The sequence below is a fragment of the Sapajus apella genome, unplaced genomic scaffold, assembly GCF_009761245.1.
Source record: "Sapajus apella isolate SASKATOON/1434 unplaced genomic scaffold, GSC_monkey_1.0 scaffold27, whole genome shotgun sequence".
NCBI classification, from domain to species: domain Eukaryota; kingdom Metazoa; phylum Chordata; class Mammalia; order Primates; family Cebidae; genus Sapajus; species Sapajus apella.
In genome coordinates this window covers 12280015-12292858 of record NW_022436967.1, presented here as the reverse complement: position 1 = coordinate 12292858, position 12844 = coordinate 12280015, and positions in this window count along the sequence as shown.

Here is a 12844-nt window from a genome sequence, read left to right as displayed (position 1 = left end):
AAATACAATGTGAATTGTGTCCCCTGTGTTGGGCAACATGGCAGCCATGCTCAGAAATTTTTTTTAATACTTAATATTCAATTCAATTAAGGCTAAAAAAAAGCACACAAAAAAATAGGAAATTAAGTTTGAAAGAAATAAATGTGAAAAGAGTAATAAAGTCACTGATAAATTATGAAGTTAGTGGAAAGTTGTGTTAGTCCATTTTCATGCTGCTATGAAGAACTGTCTGAGCCTGGATAATTTATAAAGAAACGAGATTCAACTGACTCACAGTTTGTATGGCTGGGGAGGCCTCAGGAAACTTAACAATTATGGTGGAAGGGGAAGCAGGCATGTCTTACATGGCAGCAGGTGAGAAAGCATGCAAAAGCAGGGAAAACTCCCTTATAAAACCATCAGATCTCATGAGAACTCACTATAATGAGAACAGCATGGGGGAAAACCACCCCCATGATTCAATCACTAGTTTGGAAATCGTTTGCTCCCTCAACATTTGGGGATTATAATTCAAGATAAAATTTGGGTGGGGAAACAAGGCCTAACCATATAAGAAATGAATTATTTATTTCTATATAATCATGTATAATTTAGAGTATAATGTATGAATATAATCTTACTGCATTATGCAAAGAACCACCTCCAACTTACTGTCTCTAAATCAAATCAGGCCCATCACCCCAGTTTCCATACATTCCCTGAGCCTCTGAAGGCAAAAGTAAGAATAGAAAATAAAGACGAACAGGGAAATGTTGGAAAAGAAACTCAGAACAGTTTGTCAATTCAAGGCAGAGAGATTTATGGTGCAGATAACAGAAGATAGAGCAACCTCTCATGAGCAAATGGCTCTTAAAAGGAAGGCCTTTACTGCTTTTATACATGCCATTAGTTCTCACCAAATACCAGTTCTGGTTAATATAATAACAATAGCACAGTGAGAATTGCCCTACATGCCAGACACTGAGCTTAAGTATTTCTATACATGTCAGTAATCTATTTCTTCATAACAAACTTTGAAGTAGACATGTTTCTTTGCTTAAGGAGAAAAAAGCTAAGGTTTGAATACACAGTACTTCACCTCTGGTGAGTGAAGTACTCAAGAATCCAACTAATTCCAAAAGCCATAGGCTCCTAATCGCAATCTTATTCTGCTTACCAATACTATCCTCCTTCTCTTACTCCACATATATATTTCAATTTCATTCATGCATTCATTCACATTTTGAGCTTTCTTAGTCTGGTTATTGCATGGAAGAGACACAAAATTGAATAAGGAACAGCCCTCCAGTTTAAAATCAAGAAGAAGGGAAAAACAAGGCATAACATGGTACAGAAGTTATGTGTTATAGGTAGGAGAAGGATATATGGGTATAGGAGGAAGCAGCAAGAACTCTCAAGATCCAAGGGAAGCAAATGTTTCTCAAAAGGTTTATGATTTCAGTGGTCTTTGTAATACTTCTCAAGACCTATTCTAAGTTCTTACTATAATCGATGCAGAACAAAGTTTAACCTTGGCCATTTAGAATATCTGGATGATGGCCGGGCGCGGTGGCTCACGCCTGTAATCCCAGCACTTTGGGAGGCCGAGGCGGGTGGATCACGAGGTCAAGAGATCGAGACCATCCTGGTCAACATGGTGAAAACCTGTCTCTACTAAAACTACAAAAAATTAGCTGGGCATGGTGGCGCATGCCTGTAGTCCCAGATGCTCAGTAGGCTGAGGCAGGAGAATTGCCTGAACCCAGGAGGCGGAGGTTGCGGTGAGCCGAGATCGCGCCATTGCACTCCAGCCTGGGTAACAAGAGCGAAACTCCGTCTCAAAAAAAAAAAAAAAAAAAGAATATCTGGATGATTAAACCCAGTGCTCACAAAGCTGGGAAGTAGGCTTCTTTCACCTAGAAAATGGCTATTGCTTCCAGCTCTAGAGATAACGTAAATGTAGCTCAGTAAAATATGAAGGATAATGATGTATTTTATGTGTCCCAACTTTTGTCCTTTGGATGGATGATACATACGACCACTTTGATGCCACTGTCTTCCTCACTCCTACTGCATTTATGATATCCTCTGAAGCTGTAATGATGACCAATCATCCCAGACATTTACAGATGTTCTTACTTCAGCATATAAAAACTGCACTATGCTTTCTTCTCAAGAGAAAATTGATGGGGTAAATTGTACAACACAGTCAAACTAAACAACAGGTAAGTAGCTGTGCTTTATTTTGAGCGGCAGCCAACAATTCTTATGGGGAAGAAACATAAAACAGAGCTACATTTAGAAACTAAAGTCAGAAACTGAATCGATTTACTAACTCAGATGTGAAATTAACTCTCTTTTCTTGGTTGTACTCTAGTGACTGATGCTTGACTTAGCATTAATGAGCAACAGCATGGATCTTTCCTAAATTAGACACTGAATATGCCTGGGGTGCAAGCTTTCTTTTTTTAAATAATAATTCAATTCTTACTTAAGAAAATCAGTTGGTCACTTTTGCTTTTTTTCACAGACTTAAATAGGAAAAGTTAATCATAGAGGAAGGAAGAAATAAACCAATAGGGATAAGAACCAAAGTTATTATCTGCATAATAAGTAAGATTCAGGAGAAAAGTGTTGTAAATTTGGAGAGTGACAACTTTGGACCCCCAAATGAATACAATATTGAGGAAATAATAAGAATTCACCAAAAAGTACATAAAATTTCTTTCATGTGTAGAAAACATTATAAAATGGTACTATGATAAGAAAAAGAATGGCTTAATCAGGAAAGTTTCATATTTAGTTGTGACTAAAGACTAGAGATTGTGTGGCGGAAATGTAAAATGTGACATTAAAACAAAAGTAAAGAGGATATATTTTAAAGCATCTCCTTCAAAACATCATTGCCTAGTTTCCTACTTTGCAATTTCCAAACACTGTTCTGTAGATAGAACTTTTAATCTACATGTGCCCATTGTGAATTTCCAAGAGACAAATACAGAGTTACCTAATTCACTGTGTTTAACCATCTGAAACTAGGTAATATCTTAAAACTGATAAGTATATTTTTAGTGCAGTGGTGTTCCTTTTAAATCCTTCCCTTTCCTCCAAAAGAAGTGTTGTGTTTTTTGTTTTTTGTAAATAGCTTATGTGTAATAAGATCTATGGGATTTGTATAAAATAGAAGCAATATAATATTTAGCTATGCAACCTTTCCCATTTAACCCTATTAAAAACTTATCGAACTAATGGTCTTTGGTACATTTTGGAACACAGTAAGTTTTGTTTAGGGATTTTCCAACTTTTACCTCCTAAAGCTAACTTTGACGTTGATATGTAGGGGAATAAAATGGCGAAGTTGGACAGCAGAACCCCTAATAATTTTCCCAAGTTCCAACACCCTCCTCAGAAAGACCAACTTAACACCTGATGAATTTTTATTTCACCAATTTCACAATTTTATTTCACAAGTGCTGCCATATTATGGAAATGGTACGATTAGCAAACCAAATTTCTGCCTTTCAGGTTCTACACTTTATTGGAAGGAAATAATTTCCTTCAAGTAAAATTTTTCCACCCTATAGGGATTTAAAAATTAATGTATGTGTGCATATTGGAGTTGGGGTGAGGAGAGGGGAAGATTAAGGAAGGAAATAAGAATTGTTGAAGTTATTTAAATTATATTACTTTTAAGATTAAATTAATGATCCAAATACAAAATTATTATATACATTGTATACATCAATAACATATATTACATCCCAGGATATGCAGGAGAAGAGTAATCCTAATGCTAGGGAGACTTCACATCACCGTCTCTAAGTGAATCTATAACCACTTCTACACTTACATTAATAACATGAAACCCAGGCAATGCAAACAGGATGGCATTGTGATAAAATAGTATCCTTGGAAAAGTTACTCTTTTCTGGAAATTATCAATCTGGGATGGATTTTGTATGGTACAACCAGCGTTTCTCATGGGAAATAAGACTTAAGAATATAAAAACAGGATTGTAAACCCAAGGAAGTAATTTTAATTATCATAGCCCTTGTCGTTAAGACAAAAAAAAAAGGTGTGTTCTTTTTCTTATAAAGACCCTTTCAGTATGAAATGAATCTAACTTTCTTTTTCTGTGTTGATCTGTATTTTACTGCATCAGAAAAACATACTCTCTTTCACAATTTAAACATTTTAATTGCATACTCTGAGGAAACATAAACATTGAGAATCATAAAAGCAGTAGAACGACACACCTAGCTACCAAGCATTTCAAAGTGATGTAAAGTAGCATAAGAATTTATGAAAATTAGAAGAGTGAAAATAAAGCAATGGTTAACACAATGTTATGGAATAGTCGTGTAGGTCTGCTGAATATGAGGCAGATAAAATTTGATAATATGAAGAACAAAGGGAAACTATGAAAATTACAATTTGTGATTACAAAAGAGTAAAACACAAGACTGAAAAATGGAAAATGACTATATAATTGATAACGAAGGACTTAGAACAATCAGGTAGTTTGAAATTTTCAGTCAATGGAAGTGAAGATAATTCACTTTTGAATATGGCGTATTTAAGGTAAGGCTATTTCAACTCTGAAACAAGTGGTATTCTCATCCACATAGAGGCTTTGCATGAGAAGAAAAGTGGGAAACATATTCAGGCTCTTTAAACTCTCTAAAAGCATACCTAGGTATAATGAAAGAAGAGAGGAGAAGTAATGGGATGGTTAATGGATTATCTTTCAATAGATTTGAAATATATGGCAAATGTCTTTAAATTCATATTTGAAAGTAAAACATAATATACAAGAAAGTATATATGCAAATTAATTATTGAAATTCTCTTTTCTCTCATTATCTTAGAACCAATTTTTGCCAGCAACATGCACACAAAAATAATTATCTTGGTCTTATTGCTGTGTAACATTTTTAAATAAAAAGATATATTATCTACTTTGTAAATGCTCTACTCTGATAAAACATGTATTCCAAGGACTTTAAACATACAAAAATATAAACAATCCACAAAAGACTAATAATTGCCATCATTGGACTTAACCTAAACAATATGCAGTATAATCTGGAAAAAAATTTAAAGAAGCACAACCTGTATAATTAAGCATGTATCACCAAAAAGCATCTATTCTGAAGGCGTAAACATATTTAGATAAATAAGCTCTAACATAGCAGTTAAAAAATAACTTACTTCACTCTGTATTTCTACCTTGAATTTTTAAAGCAGAAAAAAAACATAACTTTTTCTCTCCAACTCAAATCCTTTTTGAAAGAAGGTAAAATAACAATGAGGTTTAATTTTTAAATGATATACATTTTTGATAATTCTGTGAATTAATTTTTGGGGTTAAATGTCTGCCTACAGCTCTTTAACTTTACATTTCTTTTCCTTCTTACTTTTCTTTGCTTTATGTGGTCAAAATCAGACTTTTCTTGCAAGTAGCCTGAGAGAAGTAAGTTTTGTCATGGTTCATGAAACTAAAAAGCTAACATAAAAATCTCCTTACCCTAAACAAATTACATACAGGTTAGTTACTTTAAACATAATAATCAGAAATATGCTTTCAATTCTGGAAGGGTTGCAATGAAGTCTGCAGTCAATGACACAGTCTCGTCTAGTCTGTTGCTGTGGGTAATGGTGCAGAAAAAAACAATATACAATGCATGACAGATGAAGAGTGAGGACTGAGAATCAAAACAGACAGAGCGCTTTGTTCACAGAGCTGCTGAGCTACGGTAATCAGTTTACCTATGACCAAGTATGTGTTAGGATGGTAAAAATTTCGGGGGCTGATTGAATTCCCATCTTGGGAATCCTCGGACCTTGCTAACAAATACAAGAAAACAGAGAATGTATATCACTCCCAGCCAGGAGGATCTAGAGTTCATCAACTGGCAGCTGGACCCCTTAAATATAAAAGGTTTTCTTTGGACATTAGAGAAAACATTTATATATTTCCTTTATCCAGTGTCAGATTGTAATAATGCTCATCATTTTCAGACATTATGGAGATTGAGTCCACATACACCCTCTCTATCAGTGAAACCTTAGCTACAACATATAAATACATTTCTCCCTGCTAAAACCCAAGATGCTATCACCCACCCTCACACTTCCATGCTGAGAGAGGGTGAAAAAAAGATTGTAAATTTTCTCATTCTCATCAACTTTCCAAACCATTATTAGAAGCTTCCTAGCCTACAGGGTGTAAAAAAGGTATGCAAATATTGCTCCAGTTTAAGAATTTAAACTCTAAAATGGTGATAAAGTTATTAGCAATCTTAGAGTAAAAGAACACAATGTGAAGGACTGTCTTCCACATATTCAGGTTGATTTTTTTTTCAATTGGGGGGTACAGGGAGTTATTATGAGATTGTAGAAAATCCTATACTGTTTTAGCAAATCTCCTTAATCATTGTGATGGCTAATTTTATGTGTAAATTTCACTAGCCTAAAGGACACCCACATAGCTGATAAAACAATATTTCTGCATGTGTCTATGAAGGTGTTTCTGGAAGAGATTAGCATTTGAAGTAGTGGACCGCATAACAAAGATTTATCTTCACCAATGTGGGCTAGCGTCATGGAATCACTTGAGGGTCCAAATAGAACAAAAAAGTAAAGGAGGAATAAATTCTCTCTCTCCCTCTCTTTTCTTAATCTGGAACATTCATATTATTTTGCCTTGGAATCTAGGACTCAGTATACCAGCATTCCACATCCCCTACTCCTACCCAGTTCTCCCTTCAGAAACTTAGACTAAGAGTTATGCCATCACTTTCCCTGGTTCTCATGCCTTTAGAATGAACTGAATTATGACACTGGCTTTTCTGTTTCTCCAGTTTGCAGATGACAGAGAATGGACTTCTTGGCTCCCATAATCATGTGATCCAATTCCCATAATTATATAGATATATAATATATATAACATAATATATAATTATATAATATATATCTAAAATATGTATTTTATATATATGTATTTCTTGAGTGTCTATTTCTCTAGAAAACCCTAATACAAATCGAAGCCTCTAATTTGTTAAATAGTTTGCCAATAGTAGAAAAGAATTTTTAGCTGGGCACAGAGGCTCACATCTGTACTGTCAGCACTTCGGGAGGCCAAGATGGGCAGATCACATGAGGTCAAGAGTTTGTGACCAGAGTGGCCAACATGGTGATACTCTGACTCTACTAAAAATACAAAAATTAGCTGGGCATGGTGGCATGTACCTGTAATCCCAGATACTCAGGAGGCTTAGGCAGGAGAATCACTTGAACCCAAGAGGAAGAGGTTTCAGTGAGCCGAGATCATGCCATTGCACCCCAGTCTGGGTGACAGAGCAAGAGACTGTCTCAAAAAAATAATAAAAAGAAAAAAAGAGAGGAGTTTTTTCTTGGGTGATTTTTAGGTTCTTTTGTCTTCACAGTCGTCTCTAAATGACCATGTTAAGATTGATATCACAATCTCTCCAACAAAAATAAAATAAATTCAACAAAGATGAAAGCAAAAATATTTCTGCTTTAGATAAAATACGTCCGCTTTACACAAATTAGTGATTATAAAACATCTCTATCTTCGCTTTTTAAAATCCTATTCATTATATCAAACATATATAGAGTACCTATTTTGTTTTAGTTCCCCACAAAAAAGATATGGGTAAGATACGAATTAATTACATGGTCTCTGCCTTCTCCTTCTCTCACTTATCCCACAATCACTTCAAGAATTTATCATCTAACATGAGACTTAGATTCATAGCAGATACTTTCAGTGAAATAAATACATGCAAAAGGTTTGATAACAGAAACTAAAAAGTCTGCTTGGAAGAAATGTCATTTGACATAAATCATGAGCCTAGAAGAGAACCAAGGAATAGGCTAGTTGGGTTAGGGAGAACATAACTCACAAAATTAATGTTTCTTTACTGATGATGAGTTTGACTGCATAGCATGAAATAATTTAAAACTTTAGTATAATGTTAAGCCAATATCCTGAACACTTATAACACAAGAGACTTAAAAGCAATATTCAGTATTCATGGTTAGCAGTGAGTGCTTGGGAGAGGGAAGGAAGTGCATAATTTCACTATCTTCTCCCTTAAATCATTATTTCATTGAAAACACACTTCACAAACAAAAACTAAATATCAAATCATTAAAATACTACACATCTCAAGTCAGTGAGCTCTGACTTTTATGTACTCTGTTAGTGATCCCTTTAATCTCAAATATCAGAAAATTCAACTTTCAACCTCTTACAGCTTTTAAACTCTTCAGTCACATTCATTTGATTGGCTAATAATTAATGCTAGATACATGGATCAAAGTTGTTATTTTGTTGACTTTTATTAATTTATTACATTATTTATTTATTTATTTATTTATTTAGAAACAGAGTCTTGCTCTGTTGCCCAAACTGGAGAGGAGTGGAGCAATCATAGTTCATTGCAACTTCAAACTCCTGGGCTTATGTAATCTTCCCACTTCAGCCTTCTGAATAGCTAAGACTAGAGGTGCAAGCCACCACATCTGGCTAATTTTTTAATTCTTTGTAGAGATAGCAATGTTGCCTAGTCTCATCTCACACTCCTGGCCTCAAGCAATCCTCTTACTTCAGCCTTCCAAAGTGCTGGAACTACAAGGCTTCAGCCACCATGCCCAGCTTTTTTTTTTTTTTTTGAGGCGGAGTTTCACTCGTTACCCAGGCTGGAGTGCAATGGCGCAATCTCGGCTCACCGCAACCTCCGCCTCCTGGGTTCAGGCAATTCTCCTGCCTCAGCCTCCTGAGTAGCTGGGATTACAGGCACGCGCCACCATGCCCAGCTAATTTTTTGTAGTTTTAGTAGAGACGGGATTTCACCGTGTTGACCAGGATGGTCTCGATCTCTTGACCTCGTGATCCACCCGCCTCGGCCTCCCAAAGTGCTGGGATTACAGGCGTGAGCTACCGCGCCCGGCCGCCCAGCGACTTTTAATACAGGATGAGATGTTACAAATTGCAAGCAAAACCAATAACTTAGTCTTCTGTTGGCTTCAAAGGAATAAAATCAACAGATATTATATTGTAAAATCTTTTCCAGACTTTATGTATTGCATTTTCCCACTCAAAATTTAAAATTCATAAATGTAATTAAAAATGAAGGACAAACGGTTGTATTTTATTGAAATTATTTTTAGAATGAGCTGATAGAAATATATAGCAATAAATTTATTGGTAGGATTAAAGTAAAACTTCCTTTGAAGTTGAAGAAAAATGGTTTAAAGAAAATTCTTTCTCTTGATTCTGAAAAATGCACATGCAAAATTGTGTAATTCTCCAGTTGATATTTCTTTTTATGTATAATCATATTCCTTTTTAGCAATTCCCTTTTATTATTAGTTTCTGGATAATAGCACAGCAATTTATCCTTCATGTGTATCTTTTTATTCTAATGACTATTAAATTAAAAAATACATTTTCAATGATCTTTTGTATATTAAGATAAGATAAACTTGGGGGTAAATACAGCTTTACACTAGGCGTGAAGCTCTGTAAGAAATTTCAGATAAAATGTTTTCACACTATAAGATTATAAAGAATCTCTCACACGCAAATAGACTAAGAAAAAAACACAAGAGCATTTATATTTGAAGAAAAACTATATTAGGCTGGAGGGCCTTAATCTTCACAGAGTTATACTTTTGGTTTAGAAAAATGACATATTTTGTAGTCTAAATGAGTAAATTTTACAGTAATTCATTAAAAATTACATAGGACTTACTCATTCCAGTGAAGTCATTCTTTGAAGATTTGTTAATCTTTCCAGTCACATGGGTCTATTTTATAAGACTTTTCTAAATTCCAATACCATTTCTCAGTTGCTAACGAACTTTATTGAAAAAGTCAAGCCCTTCTAAAAGGTGAGAAATTAGTTCCTTATGAACTAAGCAGAATATTCACAAATATTAGAGCCATAAATATGTCACAACATAAATGTATTAATATTTTAAATCTTAAAAATAAAATGTGTTGCTTGAAGAACATTTTAAGATATTATGAGAAGCTTAATTGAAATAATAAAATTTTATGTTTATAAATCCCTTCTATATTATTTTCATCTTATTTCTCAAACCAAGCTTTTAATCCCTCACAAATTTAAACCATTGTCCTCATAGACAGGTGTCTATATATAAGGTGTCCTCCACCTTATTCTCTGTTGTAAGTAGCCCTGAGATGGTATCAGAAACTTACAAGGCTCTCAGTAAGTACTGTTAATATGGAGTGTAGCATGTATATTATTGTTAGCTGCTTTACATATAATACTTAACAAAACATTTAAAACAAATGTTTCTTCTTTCTTTATGGGGCAATGGGGGATGGGGAGTGAGGGTTGAGATGAAGTGTCACTCTGTTGCCCAGGCTGTAGTGCAGTTGCAGAATCTCAGCTCACTGCAACCTCCACCTCTTGGGTTCAAGGGATATTTCTGCCTCAGCCTCCCTAGTAGCTGGAATTACAGGCACCTGCCACCACACTCAGCTAATTTTTATATTTTTAGTAGAGACAGGGTTTTTCCATGTTGGCCAGGCTGGCCTCGAGCTCTTGACTTCAGGTGATCCACCCGCCTAGGCCTCCCAAAGTGCTGGGATTATAGGCGTGAGACATTGCACCTGGCCTTAAAATAAATATTTCTTTGTGTAAAATTTACTTTGCATGTATTTTGACATGTTATTAATTACAACATTCAGAAATAGCTGAAGTAAACAGATTGAATTTAGTCCATTGGGTTGTTTTGGGGACCATAACATTTACTTTTAATTTGACCCTACCGTAGTTATTTAAACTACTGTTTTGGCTTTGAGTAAACACAGCCAAAAAATAAATAAATAAATAAATAAATAAGTCCATTCTGAGAAGAATATTTCTGGAATTTAAAATCTCCACACCTAAACTCACAGGCATATTTTCTGAAGCCTTATATTTTAAAGGAGTTGTGTGGCTATATTTTAATTACAGTTGAAAATCAGGTTAAAAGAGAGTTGTAAAAAATGCTCTAAGATTTGATTGCAAATGGTTATTTTATAATACTAATTAATTTCTAATGTCTGAAATGATATTTGCAGGTGATTATAGAGTTTCACTTTTCTTAGGTTTGAAAAAAAAAAAAGAAGAAAAAGACCTTTCCTGTTTAAGCAATATACCCTTAAAAAGATTATAAAACTAAACTTCAAGTTCCCACAAAAATCAAAATCCAAGCAGGGGAATGTATAAGAATTTCAAGACTTTAACATTTTGAACTTTTGCATCTGCTATGCAAACTAAACTGAAATCTTTTCACTTAAAATTGCAGTGACCTTCCTGAAGATGATTTTAAGCCCAACTTTGTAATAGTAGATTGGCATGTTGACAAATTAGTCTTTTTGGCGGAGAATAAAATAGAACATATGGATGAAAGCAGAATTTTTCTAACATCCCAATTTGTTCCACATTGTTTTAGCTTAGTAGTCTAGGGACATAGCTATAAGTTCTACTTCTATCACTTTATTGCCTTATGACTTTTACAATGCCCCACGTTCATCATCTTTGTAAACAAAGCATTTTGAAGAATAATACCTGTGCATCAGATGACTGCAACATCAAATGGTTTTTAACCTGTGAATGCTGAGAGAGAGGCAAGATGGTTTTTACAACTAAGAAAGGTGACCCTGAGGGGTTGCAAGGCCTGCTGCAATCACTCCCGCAGGCAGCTCAGAGGCAGGGGAGGCAGAGCATGTGAGTATGTCATGGGGGCACAAGGCACGCAGAATTTGAAGGACGGCAGAGCAGTGAGAACATCTGGAGGAACAGGCCTGTGGGAGACAGGAAAAACACAACCTGCACAGTGTTCTCCTTGTTTCTGCCAAGGATCTGGTGAGGTTCAGCTATCATCTGTAATCAGGGCCATTAAGAAGAGGAATTACAGGATAAAGATAAAGAAGTGGTGCATGAGGAATGAAAGAAGGGAGCAAAGAAAGGTGAAATTGGGAAGAAATCATGACTGTCGGGCTATCCATTTAGTCATCAGCAAGACTACCAGAATGGAATAAAAGAAAGAAGAGTGAAAGTTGGAAAGTCTAAGGGACTTCAGGAAGGGAAGGAAAACCATGTAGAACATCTTCAGAAGCTGTACTTTAAAGAGAATGAGAACAGCTACTTAGCAAGGGTGATGTAATGGAAGTCACTAACATCATGTGAATTCAAAGATAAAACAAGATAGATAGCAGCTGATATAAAGGTAAGCTACTAAGATTTTGACACTTATTGATAATTTGTTGTGATTCAAATATGAGAGAGTTGTTAGATGAGAACTTCAAAGTGCAAAAAGAAGTTACCTTCATTATTAAATTGGGAGAAAACATCTAAGTCACATTATGATGAATTTATTAATCATATCTCAGGTTAGGAGTTTATTTTCTTTAGGAATATGACAGTAAAGATAGAGAAATTGCAACTTTATTACAGAGACTGTACTGTGAAAACTATATGAATGAAAATGCGGGCAGAATTGAGATTTTCATTGAAAAGGAAGAAGATGAACTATACCAAGAGGCTGATGGATTCAACCCACTGCCAAATATTGTCTCGCATAGTATCTGTTTCCTAGTAGAAACATAATAAAAGTTTGTAGCCCCACCCTATCAATATATGAAATCTAATATTTTATTGTACATAATTTGATATAACTCCCATTCCATCTCACTCTAGAGTCACAAGCAGACATGATCCAATTTTTTTTCATCTCTTTTTTTAGATGCAGGGGGGTACATATGGTAGTCTTTTGACTCATGTCCCCATCCTGACTTCCACCCTCAAATAGTCCACAGTA